Below are 12,514 nucleotides of genomic sequence, written 5' to 3' on the forward strand. Positions count from 1 at the left end.
CATACATCACAGCAGGCAGGTTTATACACCTTAACCCAAAGCCAGTACTGCTAACAAATTACCTTGACATGTTGATTGCTTGCCTTAACTCACCCTGGAGGCCTCCAGAGGCCTTCTTCCCATCACCACAAACACTTCCAATTAGTGCACTGGTTTATCAGGAACTCTTTTCTTGGTGCTCTATTCTGCTCTCCATGACCTTGGTTGCCTGAGTGATACATCCTTTGATTTGTTTCTACATCCTGCTTGGATTTTTCCCCTGCTCATCTCGGTCTCTGCTTATATAGGATGTGTTTTATTGCCACACAGACTTAGTTGGTAGCCACTGTGGCATCATCCAACACTGACTATCCCTCAGTCAACTCTAGAACACCTATAGGTGGCCTCTATAAGAGACATTTCCAGGAACAGAATGCCAAACACACTGTTTATCAGACTTCTTGAGTTGCACAATGGGAGGAAATTGTTGCTTAGGAGTTCAAAAGACACACACCTGGAATGGTGCCCTGTTGCTTGTCCAGTCAATGCCAAGTTAATGATGGGAAGGAACTGCTGGTGTGTCACCTGATTGCCAAGCACTCTCCCAAATCCTTCCTGAGGTCAACATTCCCAACCCCACCAAACCCTACAGTTCACAAATCAGCTGCAAGTGGAGCATAAAAAATGCAACATTGTGGAATTAACTACTTATGGGCCACACCTGAAATTGCTTTATTTTGGACAGAGAAGTGGTTGCAACATGCCCTTAAAACCATCATGAGTGTCTAAGAGATGACAATGACTCATAGATTTATCTGTCATGATCAGTTAAAATTCTAGAAATAAACTCAACGTGAATTCTTAAGAACAATGGTTCGAAAGAACTGACAGTTGAGAACCCATCCCATTTTACTTTGTAGATGCATTGATACATTTGTGGAAAATGACAAGAAATTAATCTTGAGCTGCTTTGCCCAAGAGGTTACCCATAGTTGTATACTCTCAACATACCTGCAAGACAACGTCCTGGAGCTATGCCAGGATCTAATATTATTGAGTCTGATTTTCCCAACTGAAGATCTTGATTTGGATTAGTTATCTTGAATGTGGACATTCTTCTTCCTTTAATAATATCCTAATGAGATAAATTAGGATTGCACACAACTTTAGTAACTTTACCTGTGTGAAAAACTGACTTTTGCTCACTTTTGGAATAAGGAAGGAGCAGCAGAAATTATTACCCATGAATCCTATGTAAAAGATCCTGTGTCACAGAAATACGTCTGGTCTTCTTTGGAAAGGTAGACTGACCCCAATTTCAGGACACCGCAGGAATTCAATATAAATTTGGAATTCTATGTTACAATTTACAGAGGAGTAGCTAACTCAACAACTGGAAAGGATAACAATTACTGTCTCTTGATTACAAAATTTTTTTCTGTTCAAGCCTTCTTTGAACTTTTATTACATGAAGTCAACTCCATGATCAGAAAGGCCATGAGAATTGTGCCAAATGCTAGATAAAGATGTAAGTTTGTCAACCCCTTCACCAGTCCTCTTGTTTACCTGGTTGCCCAATGAGATTGAGTCTCTCTATTGGATCAAGACTGGTGTTGACAAAGAGTCCTAGAGCCAAGATGGGAAGCCAGATAGAAAAATACAACGAGTTTAAGAATTACAGGCAGAGCTGGGAACAAGAAAAGTCAATAAGGCTTCAAGCCAAATGAGCAGTCAGAAATCACATGCATATCAGGAGTTCAGGTTAAGTGCGTAGGTTAAAAACCAAGCCAGCAGTCAGAAACCAGGAAACCCACAGGCAAGTCCAAGGGTCAGAAAAGGAGCAATGCAAGTCCAAGGGTCAGAAAACAAGTAAAAGGCCAAGACAGTCAATTAAAAAGCACCATCATGATGAACTTCACCAAAGTCCCTGCTGTTTCAGGGAAGAAGACTCTTCCTTCATTTCTGTGGGAGATACGACCATGTGAGGTTGTGCAGATGGAAGCCGAGGATCCATGTTAAAAGAGTGGAGTCAAATGACAGAGGCGCTGTGTCTGGAATCATGCTGAAGGATGCATCATGACACCTCTAGACAGTGCAGTAATTAACCACCTATGTCACATCAGGATTTCAGGGCACGCTGGCCAGGAACAGCCACATCCCTGTCAGTACCATTTTTCCACCTCCTGGCACCCTTTCCCTTCTGATTCCCAGGCCCAGGAAATTTCATACTGCCCATCAGTGATCCAAATTCTTCCTGGGAGGCACAGTGCTCAGACTTTCCCATTTCCTAAAGTCTTCCAAGTGAAAGAAAAAAAAAATGCTTCTTTTTTTTTCAATTTGGAAGGCATATCACAGATGCTAAGAGGAAGCAAGTGTATCAAACTGTGAGTTTAAATGATAAATATCCTTAGCTCTCCTGAAGGTATTTCAATTTGAAGGAAAGAAATAATTAATACAAAAGTGCCTCTAGAACTCTGCACCAGCATGCTAGAGGAATAAGGGTTAAAAACAAAACATCTCTATTTAAAAAAAATTACTTAAACATACAACTTGAATTATAGTTGTAAAAAAAATGTTGGTTTTCCTTCACGTTGAAAAATACTTATTAATCAAGACTTCTAAAGACTCTGTTTAAAGGCGATAACTGATTCATCTCCCTTATCTCCCTTTTTAATCAGGTATAGTTCTAGGAATAAACACAGACAATTTGAATTTTAATGATTTCCAACAAGTGATATTTGACCACATAAAAAATTCAAATATTTCTGTTTTCTAGGACAAAAGATAAATTATTGCAGAGGCCATGCTGCACAAAAAAAAAAAGCAGGGGCTTGAAATTGTCTTGGCAAGTCCCTCCCCGTCGCTGGTCCCGTATTCTCACAGAGATAAAAGTATAGACTTTGCAGGGCCAGGCAAGGTGGCTCACGCCTATAATCCCAACACTTTGGGAAGCCAAGGTGGGCAGATCACTTGAGGTCAGGAGTGCAAAACCAGCCTGACCAACATGGTGAAATCCCATCTCTATTAAAAGTACAAAAAAAAAAAAAAAAATTAGGCCGGGCGCGGTGGCTCAAGCCTGTAATCCCAGCACTTTGGGAGGCCGAGGCGGGTGGATCACGAGGTCAGGAGATCGAGACTATCCTGGCTAACATGGTGAAACCCCGTCTCTACTAAAAATACAAAAAACTAGCCGGGCGTGGTGGCGGGCGCCTGTAGTCTCAGCTACTTGGGAGGCTGAGGCGGGAGAATGGCGTGAACCCGGGAGGCGGAGCTTGCAGTGAGCCGAGATCACGCCACTGCACTCCAGCCTGGGAGACACAGCGAGACTCCATCTCAAAAAAAAAAAAAAAAATTAGCTGGGCATGGTGGCAGGCACCTGTAATCTCAGCTACTCAGGAAGCAGAAGCAGGAGAATAGCTTGAACCCAGGAGGTGGAGGTTACAGTGAGCTAAGATCATGCCACTGCACTCCAGTGAGACTCCATCTCGAATATATATATATATATATACACACACACATATATATATACACACACACACACAGAGAGAGAGAGAGAAGAGAGACTTTGCAGAGTTCTTGTGAAGATGAAAAATTATGCATGAGAAGTATATAGCGCACATTGTAGCACACCATAGGTGTTCAATGAATAGTAGCAATTGCTACTTTTATTCTACTTACCTAACAAATGTCCAATCACTTTACACTGTAAACACACTTCTATCTAATGGAAAGAAGAGAGAGAAAAGCAGGAAGAGCATCGAGGTGCAGTGGCAGAAATTCCAGTAAAGACTAGAAAACTAGGTAATGATCCCATTTTCATCATCAGTTAGTTGTGTGAGTCTTTGAAAGCCACCTAACTTCACTGAACCTCAGCTTCCTCATTTGAAAAAATGAAAGATTTGAACATATAACTTTGGTCACTCCCAGATGTGAGGGTCTCTGCCACTGATTACCTTCCCAAGCAGAGAGAAGACTGGTAAAAGATTGTCCCTGTCTGGGGACAGCCTATCCCTAGGTGATCAGATGTTTGCCCAATGCAGCTCTGAACTCACCCTTAAACCTACAGCTCCCAATCCTGCCTCTCATATTTGGACCTTGCTCAAGAGCACAAATGAATTTCTACTCCTAAGACCAGACATAAACCCTAATCACTAATACATGGTCATCCAAAGATTTAGGATAATTTGCTTTAGTTACTTGTGCCTTAGTTTTCTCCTCTGTAAAAGTAGGAGAGCAATATTCACCTCATTGAGTTTTTATGAAGATTAGATAAGACATGCTTGTGAAAGTGAGTTATCACCTGTATAGCATTGTACAACACTAACATAGCAACTATGATTATTGTTGATTTACACTGCTGGAAACACTCTATGGAAAACAGAATAGAAGTTGCATTCTGTGTCAGGACACCGTGGTTCATCCATCTGAGCTCTTGCCTTCTGTGGTTTTTGTAAGCCTAGAAGAATCAGGCAGAATGGCATTGAATTCTGCTGTAATCAGATATTGATTCTCTTCCTAACTGAGAAAGGAGGATTATTTAAACTTTCACTTATAGGAAACTGGTAGGAACCTGTTTAAATGGCCCAAGTAAGTTTTCACCTCTTTAGCAATATCCTATCTATGTGATCCGAGTTTTCCCTATTTCAAGAGGTAATTGCAGAATTCCAGGAAAGCCACCTATTACTAATTGTAACAAATCCATCAATCTCTACAAAGAACAACAGACCTTTCCCTCCAGAGCCCCACTCTTGGGCTTTGCTGGGCTTACTGTTCCATGGATCACCAGGCTCCTGTGGTCACAAGGAGGCTGTAAGAAATTCAAGGCCGTCTAAGAGGAAGCTGAGCATGCTGCTGTGTTCCTCAGGGACGTCCTGAAATGCCCCGTTTGCAGTGTTGTGAAATGTTGTAGAGTCTCTTCCAGAATTTTTTCCTCCATACCAAAGCCTAAAAACTATTTGTTGATAAAGGTTTTAGGCAGTTACTTCAGGACATAGTCCCATGTGTTGGGTTTTCTGAGCAGTCAGCTATGTAGAAACTTTAGTTAATATCCTCTCTCTCTCTCTTTCTCTCTCTCTCTCTCTCTCTCTCTCTCATCCTTCCCATCCACATTTCATTTGCAGGTCGCATGCCCTTGGCAGGGTTGAACCTGTAAACAGAATAGTAAGCAACTACTTGCCTGGTGTAATTTGAGATGTATCACAATCCCCCTGCTCAAAATGTCTTCCCCACCAAATGCCACAGGGCCTAAAATTCCCAGTATTCAACTCATGGCAACTAGTCTTCTCTTCCTTCACCCCATCATCTCTCCTAACACCTGCATGTGTGAAGCACGTCCATCCTTCCAGGCCTAGCTCAATAACACTTTTTCCTGAAGCTTTCATGATCGCCCAGTTGGAAGTGATCTCTCATTCCTCTGAACATTCAAAAAGCTTCACTTGTGCCTCTTTTATGTGATATATTACTTTATATTTAAACACATGTACTATATCCCACCAGGTATAATCTGGAGTTTCAATTCCTCAGCTGAGTCTTATTTATCTTTGTATCACCATCCCATCCTCAAGCAACCAGGCCCAGAGCTGACACTTAATAAAGAATCAGTATCTGACCAATGGGTGCTATATGGCTGAATGAGGAGTAAGACACAGCTTTTCCTGGGCTGAGATTTTGCTGCTCACTAACTCTGTATACTTCAGCAGTCACTTCAGAGCCTTATTTTCTTACTATAAAATAAGGTCACTGAAGAGTTACAAATTCCAGAGCCCTCTCAGCCATCATTGCTAATCTACTGGATGATCTTACAGTTCATACTGGTTCAGCAAAAGCCCAACATTATTTGCATTCACTTTTGGAAATAGCTTGTCAAAATATATACTGTATTAAGGTCTTTAAAAAGAAAAAAGGTAAATTAAAAAAACAGTAAGATAAGGCTAAACAAAAAGCAAACACACAGAAATAAATTATTGATGGTCCTATTTACTTACAAAGTGGGACATAAATTTAGCTTTTAGCTTCCTACCAACCAAAGCAAAAATGTATTAAAGTAAAAGTCTATTGTTTGCTCAAGAAAATACAGATTTTCCTGTTGTTAAAATTCAAGAGAAATTGATGTAGTAAACTTTGTACTCAAAAATCCCAACAATGAATATGCCAAAAAGTTAGATAGAACTATTTCCTGCAGCATCCTTTTACAAGAGTGTTCCAGTTATCTATCACTGTACAACACCAAAATAGTGGCTTAAAGTGACAACATTGTGTATTATTATCTCTAAGATAAGGGGTTAAGCTAAGCAATTCTCACTTAGAGTCTCTTACAGAACTGTAGTCACAAAGTGACTGGGTCTGAAGTAACCTAGAGCCTAAGCTAGGAAGATTCAAACAACTGGAGGCTAGAACAGTTGGTCCTCGTCAGATATCTCTCGGTGGTCTCTCCATGTGACTCCAGCATGGCAGTGTTAGAGCAGCTAGAACTCTTACATAGAAGCTCAAGTGCTGAGAGGAAGACAGCCAAGCCAACTTTCGCACTTTTTATGGGTTAGCCTCAAAAATCACATAGTATCACTTCTAACACACCCATTTGCTAGAATCAAATCACTAAGACCAACCTGTATTCAAGGGAAGGGTATTTTAGTCTCCATCTTTTGATGGGGGAGTGTCCAAGAATGTAAGAATATGTCTTAAAACCATGATTAAGGAAAACATAGAAATTTGCTATTCAATAAACACTATTCTTTGGAAAGCCAAAGAAGAAATACTTCAGCTTGATTCAGGGATAAAATTTAGAATTACGGAGTTGTGCTGTTCAATATGGAAGCCACTGGCATGAGTGGCTATTTAAACTTCACTAAAATTAAATTAAACATTTTCAGTACCATTATTTTGTTTTAATAGCCACATTCCAAATGCTCAATAGCTACACATGGCTAGTGACTATTAATGATGGATACACAGTTACAGAACATTTCCATCACTGCAGAAAGTTCTATCGAGAAACACTTATCTAGGATGATGAAAGAACAATGTATCCTTAATGGAGGCTGAGGTGTAGGGAGCATTACTTGAGCCCACAAATTCAGGGTTCCAGTGAGCTACGATCATGTCACTGCACTCCAGCCTGGTGACGGAGCAAGACCTTGTCTCTAAAAGGAAAAAAAACAAACTATATATCCAGCTGTCAATTAGAGCTGCTAAGTCTTCTAATTAAGCTTTTGGTAGGAATTGGGCAAAAGAGATGTCCAAATTGTAACATTTGACAAGACTATGAACCGCATGAAATCTGTGTTGCTAAAATAAGACAGTCCATATGCCTTTAAAATCAACCAAGTAGAAGGTAGATTCACTTCCTTTAAAGAAAATGAAGGTAGGCCTGGGTGATTGCTGTCAAAATGGGCAAGTTCATAAAACCTGGGAAAGTAGTGTTGGTCTGGGCCAGACACTACACCGGATGCTACTCTGGATGCAAAAACCATCATCGTGAAGAACATTGATGATGGCACCTTAGAATGCCCCTATAGCTGTTCTCTGGTGGCTGGAATTGACTGTTATCCTTGAAACGTGACAGCTGCCATGGGCAAGAAGAGCACCCAGAGGTCAAAGATCAAGTCTTTTGTGAAAGTTTATAACTACGGTCACCTCATGCCCACAAGGCACTCTGTGGATACGCCCTTGGACAAAACTGTCATCAACAAGGATGTCTTCAGAGACCCTCCTCTTAAACACAAGGCCCAAAGGGAAGCCAAAGTCAAATTCAAAGAGAGGTGAAAGAACAAGTGGCTCTTCCAAAAGCTGTGGTTTTAGATTTTTGGGGGGGGTCATTAAAAATTTTAAAAATAAAAATAAAAAAAGGAAGAAAAAAAAATGAAGGCTCCTAACCAAGACCCAAATCGCTGGCCACCTTGCCTCCATGTGGAGGTTTTCAGTGAAGGACCTGTCAGTAAGGGCAAGATTTTCCTCCAGACTTTCACACGCTGTTTTCTCAAAACATTTGGAGGAAAGAAAAATAAAATCAAAGCTACAAAGTTCATTCCCTCACTCTTTAATTCAACATTTACTGAGTAGGCAAGGATGCTATGATTTGCATCTGAAAAAAAAGATTGAAATAGATTTTACTAATCTCCCAAGTCTCAGAAATAAACAAACAAATGTCAATAACATGCCCAAGGAATATCCACTTTTAAGTAGCATCATTTTCTACTGAAACCACCAGAGAAAAATGGTTGCAAAACGTACCCCTAAATAGCTGAAAGAGTCAGCCAGCTATATATAATCATTAGATATAAGCCAATTAAATTGCAAATACTATCTGCCAAAAACGATGATTTTGAATATAGAAAAGTTGAATTCAAGCCACTCTATTTTCCAGTAAGATAAAGAGGCCATTTCTTGTTAGTGACAATAAAATTACATCACTAGCATAGACAGTAGTTATTTTTGTACTTTTTATAATAAGGGTACATGCAGTTAGATCACACACAAATTGTTTCAAATCATTAAGATACAAATTAAAAAGAAGAGTTGGAGGAAGCAGAGGCAGAACACAGTTTCATTTTTTAAAGACCAGAATTATCTGATCTGTTAGGAAACCATTCTCAGGAACACTTATTGTGGTATAAAGCTCAGACTGCATATAAGCATCAGTTATCAGATCTTACAGCCCAGCTGCATTACATATCTTCTCCTTCACCCTCCCCACCCTCTCTCCACCCTTTACCCTGCTCTGTGTCTCAGGAGGCTGACTTGTATGGGCTGCATCAATGGGCTCCCTCTCCATACCCCTTCTAAAGGAGTTCGGTCAATGGGAGGTACCCACAAGAGATTAGAGACTGGGAGAATAGGAAGTTAGAGAATTTAATCCCCCAGCTTCCTCCCTACTGGGCCACCGTAGGTTGGCTGCATTCCTCACCCAAATGCTGATGTCAAGCAGTCCTCTTCCTATGGCTCCACTCTCCAAACCCCCGTAACCCCTCACTTCCTTTGATTTTTCACCTATGAGTTGCAGTGGCTCCCTGCTATTATTGTTGGCCTAAGGAACTATACCCACCTCTCGTAGGTTTTCCTCAACTCTGCCTGCACCTTTGTATCTAGTTCCTTTTTTTTTTCTTTCCTTTTTTTTTTTTTTTTTTTTTTTTTGAGAAGGAGTCTTGCTCTGTCACCCAGGCTGGAGTGCAGTGGCACAATATTGACTCACTGCAACCTCCGCCTCCCAGGTTCAACCGATTCTCATGCCTCAGCCTCCCGAGGAGCTGGGATTACAGGCATGCACCACCATACGTGGCTAATTTTTGTGTTAATATTTTTAGTGGGGATGGAATTTCACCGTGTTGACCAGGTGGGTCTCGAACCCCTGACCTCAAGTGATCCGCCTGTCTCAGCATCCCAAAGTGCTGGGATTATAAGCATGAGCCACTGCACCTGGCCTGTATACAGTTCCTTTCATTAAAGTCTCCTTAGTTACTCGAATCGTGTGCACTGTTTCCTTACAAGCCCTGATGATACACGAATTCATTACTAGTTTTTAATGCCCAGAGATCAAAGAAAGATCAATTAAATATATAAGCAATCTTAAAGTTATTCCTGAAAGGTTTTTCCAGCACATCAAAAAGAGTATAACATGATTAATAATGGAATATTGTACCTAAATCCAACCTGTTCCTCAGGAAATATTAACGGAAAAAAAAATGAGAACTATAATTTATGAAAAACATTTAAATGAAAAGTCTGCCAAAATAATGACTCTATGATTTCACACAGCAATATTGTCCTTTTAAAAAAAACAGGGGGCAGGAAAGTTTAACCAGACAAAATTAATAAGAGTAAACAAATTAGCCCTCAATTAGAGCAGAACTTGAGCAGTTTGGGTGGTAAGAAGTCTTTGTAATCAACAGCACTGTATGAGGAAGTAATATCAGGACGCAATCAACAAATAGACTTGTTATCCCAAAGATAGGTGAAGTTGTCCTGGAGTTAAGTACCTGAAGCTACCCTGCCCGCTACCTCTACGGTGCAGTGAATGAACAAAATTCTTCAACTCAGGCAAATCTGCTTTCAAAGTAGGCCCAGCACTTTGGGAGGCCGAGACGGGTGGATCACGAGGTCAGGAGATCAAGACCATCCTGGCTAACACGGTGAAACCCCGTCTCTACTAAAAAATCAAAACACTAGCCAGGCGAGGTGGCGGGCGCCTGTAGTCGCAGCTACTCGGGAAGCTGAGGCAGGAGAATGGCGTAAACCCAGCAGGCGGAGCTTGCAGTGAGCTGAGATCCGGCCACTGCACTCCAGCCTGGGCGACAGAGCAAGATTCTGTCTAAAAAAAAAAAAAAAAAAAAAACCACTTATAAAGTGAAAGTGAAGGAAATAATATTTCCAATGTAGAATAGTTGTAAGGATTAAATAGAAAAGAAATGGAAATTCAAAAGGAAATCCAACAGAAGGAAACCAAAGACTTACATTGTGAGACCAGCCTGAAAATCAGCAAGTAGATTAGAAACATATATGAAGGAATAGTTGACAAAGTGTCTCAGCCAGGCTTCTGTGGGTCATGTACATTTCGAGGACCTCTATAGTGGATGAAATCCTTTCTCAAATTCCCTTCTGTAAGAAATAATCACCTAAGAGAATTTTCTCATTCTCTGTCCTGGAAGATCTCCAGCTTTCCTTCTTTTTCTTGCACTTTATGTTTCAGGTTAATTAACACTTTCCCCAACGTACATACTGATCATTTCTTGCTATCACAAACTATCCTAGAGGCCGGCACGGTTCAAATGGGTACTGGACTGAAGTAGGCACACCGTTGGCAAGTGGTTGCCCTTCCAGCTGACTGGAAAGTTTTCCGGCACTTTGTTCCAGAAGTGCCCTGAGTGCAGTGCCCAGCCGGGTCCTCCACTCAGTCCTTTGAGATCATCCCATCTGAGTGACCAAACATTGCCTTTGGGTGGGTGGGCCACACCCAGGACCCAGAAGTAAGATCGTCATTTCTTCACAAAAGGGAATGCTTTTTCCTTCCATTCTATTCTTTGTGTTATGCCAGAGACTCATGACTGACCCTAAAATTCATATTTTAACAGCAATCTCTAAGATATAAAGATTCTTCAGCAGGACCTTAAGGAAGTGGGAGTGAGAACAAAGTATTTAGACATAGGAGAGAGGAAGAGTGTTCCAAAAACTAAGACACTTCACAGTGTGTTGGAAAGTCCCATGAAAGCACATGTGAGAGAACCTTGAAGACAAATCAATTCAGAAATTCCATCCCCTCCCTGGAGTTGGTTTACAGACCTTGCAAACGTAGGCCCAGTTCCCCGAGTTTTCCTGATTCTGGGATTGGTGTTCCGTGGATCCTCACGACGAACTTCCTAGTAGACTCCTCAATAAAATATGCCATGGTGAACAGAAGGAACTCAAATAAAAGGGATCAACATGTAGCAAACTCCTACTATGTGCCAGGCATTGCACAGCACTTTTTACATGTTATCTCAGTCAATCCTGACAGTAACCCCATCAAATAGACAGTGGAATCCCCATTTCACAGGTAAAAATGAAAAGACTCTGAGAAGTTAGGTAACTTACTTAAAATTAACTTGTAGAACAATAATTTGCACCAGATCTTCCTGTTTCGTAGCCCATTCTCATTTCATTCTGCCACACATTCATCAAGGACGTCATCCATTGCTCAGCATCTTTACATGTAGCTATGAAACCCTGTAACACATTCTGTTTATTCTGGCATAGGCTCTTCATCTTTTACACAAAGTTGCCAAAAGTGTCAATGACTTCTAGAAATCCAGATAACCCAAATGTACAGTATCCCCCACTCTACTATTTTCTACATGTAACTGGGTGCTTGACAATGAACACCTGTATCAGTTGTCTGTCATTGCATAATAAACCAATACAAAGCTAGTTGCTTACAACAACAATTTATTATATATCATGATTCTGTCAGTCATTTGGGCCATTCTTCCACTGGTCTTACATAAGCCTACTCACAAAGCTGCATTTAGCTGGTAGGTCACCTGGGGATAGGTAGAGCTTGAGGCAACAGGGTCTCTACACATGGTCTTTCATAACAGGTTTTTTTACAACATGGTGATCTCAGGGCAGCTTCCAAGATAACAAGCCTCAAAGTGCATGCATTTTACAAGCTTATGTCCCAAGCCTTTGGCCAAACCCCAAATCATTATGGGAGGGAGCTAGGGGCATGAATACCATGAGGCACAATTCACTGAGGATCATTATTGTAACAATGTACCACAGCTGGCCCTCTGATCCCAATGACTGACATCCCTCCCATCTGCAAAATGCATCACTCATCCCAAAACCACCAAAGATCTCATCCAATCATGGCATCGAACTACAAGTCTAGACTCCTTATCTGTCTCAGGTCCAGGTGCAGCTGAGGCTACTTGGGTGCAGTTCCTCATGCAGCTCCACAGGTGTGGCTTCTCATCATTCAGGAACCCATGAATTTAAAAAAAAAAAAAAAAAAAAAAAAAGTTATTGCCTCCATGCATACTCATCACACAATTGTGAGACTGGTACA

General features: G+C 41.0%; 1 protein-coding gene and 1 pseudogene across 1 annotated transcript in view; both read left to right on the forward strand.

Moving 5' to 3' along the window:
• Positions 1-12,514, forward strand: part of LOC126935658 (sodium/potassium-transporting ATPase subunit alpha-2) — a 907,274-nt gene that overhangs the window by 510,236 nt on the left and 384,524 nt on the right. The window lies entirely within an intron of this gene.
• On the forward strand, positions 7,365-7,776 carry LOC126936890 (60S ribosomal protein L27-like; annotated as a pseudogene).

Source organism: Macaca thibetana, chromosome 1, assembly GCF_024542745.1.
Source record: "Macaca thibetana thibetana isolate TM-01 chromosome 1, ASM2454274v1, whole genome shotgun sequence".
Classification (NCBI taxonomy): Eukaryota; Metazoa; Chordata; class Mammalia; order Primates; family Cercopithecidae; genus Macaca; species Macaca thibetana.